We start from the raw sequence: 1,415 nt of genomic DNA on the forward strand, positions 1-1,415 counted from the left end.
GCGACGCGCACCCGCCTATAGGATCGCGTCCCACCAGTAGCGGCCGCAAAAATTACAGTGCTGGTGAATACCCCATGGCGCACACAGAGAGCTGTCAACAGACTGTAAAATTAGCCCGCTGGGTATCGCATTATAGTTCGCTAATTTGTGGGGTGTTGCCTGACCCCCCTTGCCGGGCCCCGCACCTCCATCTGATACTGTTTCCGACGGTACCCAGCTTTAAATGCCCGCCGTGGAACCTCCGTTCTCAGATGTTGTCGCTCAGTGCGATTCCGAAAGAGTCCATTTTGTACATATCTACATAGGGCCTTTGAGCCGAAAACATTTGGAAACTCATCAATTGACAGGAAAACGGCAGCGGAGGAGTGAACAGCGCACGCCCTTGAGCTGCTCGTTCGAGACACCGCTCTTTGGCTACGCATTGGTCGCTTGGCTTCGAGTTCACTAATTGTGGAAGGGAAGGTCCTCTCATCTCACCAGCGTTTGAAAATGAAACACTTCTTTTAAAAACAAAAGTTGAGAAAAGGAGAGCGATGCTCGTTCTGGCAATGGCGTTAAACCCCCCAGCAGGCCAGCAGGGGACCTTTGTTGTGTGCACGCATATCGCACCGCTTTTGTCAGCCTCCGCGAGGGATGCCCGCCACTTTCAAGCACTGATGGCCTCGGCGGTCACACTCGTCACGACGATAACCTAAAATCACCTTTGTAACTCTATTCAGTATCGAATACGAAATGGGTAAATAAAAGAACACAAGATGATGAATGAAATATTTTTTCCCCATAACTACTTCGGCAGATCTGAGCGACAGTGGCCGCGCGCGGCGGTCAGATTTGAAAAACCGACGAAACTTAGAGGAAAAGGCCGGTGAGCGAGGGACACGGGGCTTTTGTCACCCAAACAGCTGCTGCCCAAAACAATCGGGCCATGTTGAGTGCCCGTCATCGCCGTACCCGGAGCCGACCCACTAAATTTCCTAAAATGTTCATAATCATCACAGTCCGACTTGAGACTAACTCTTTTAAGTCTTGAGAAAAGTGACCAGCGTAAGAAAGACATTGCTTCCCGGGGTCCAGAGAGCGCAGCACAGTAGACCCGATTCCTCCCGCATTAACCTTTTCCTCTTCCTGCACAACAGCTGTAGCAAATCAACAGAAGCGTATACCTGGCCACTCCGACGCATTTGCGGTTCATCACGTCTCGAAAGAGCTTTTGGCAACCTCACAGCATTTGTTTTGATGGTGGACTGGGATATATAGTCATATGGGACTTACTTCTGGGACCATCAAGAGCAAGAATATGTGTCAAAGGCACAGGTACAACGTCAAGTAATTATATCAGGCCCTTTAATCTTATTGATTACTTGGTAGTAGAATTAAAACTTCATATGTAAATCTTAGAAGATATTGACAGATCT

The sequence above is a fragment of the Penaeus monodon genome, chromosome 20 (assembly GCF_015228065.2).
Source record: "Penaeus monodon isolate SGIC_2016 chromosome 20, NSTDA_Pmon_1, whole genome shotgun sequence".
Lineage (NCBI taxonomy): Eukaryota > Metazoa > Arthropoda > Malacostraca > Decapoda > Penaeidae > Penaeus > Penaeus monodon.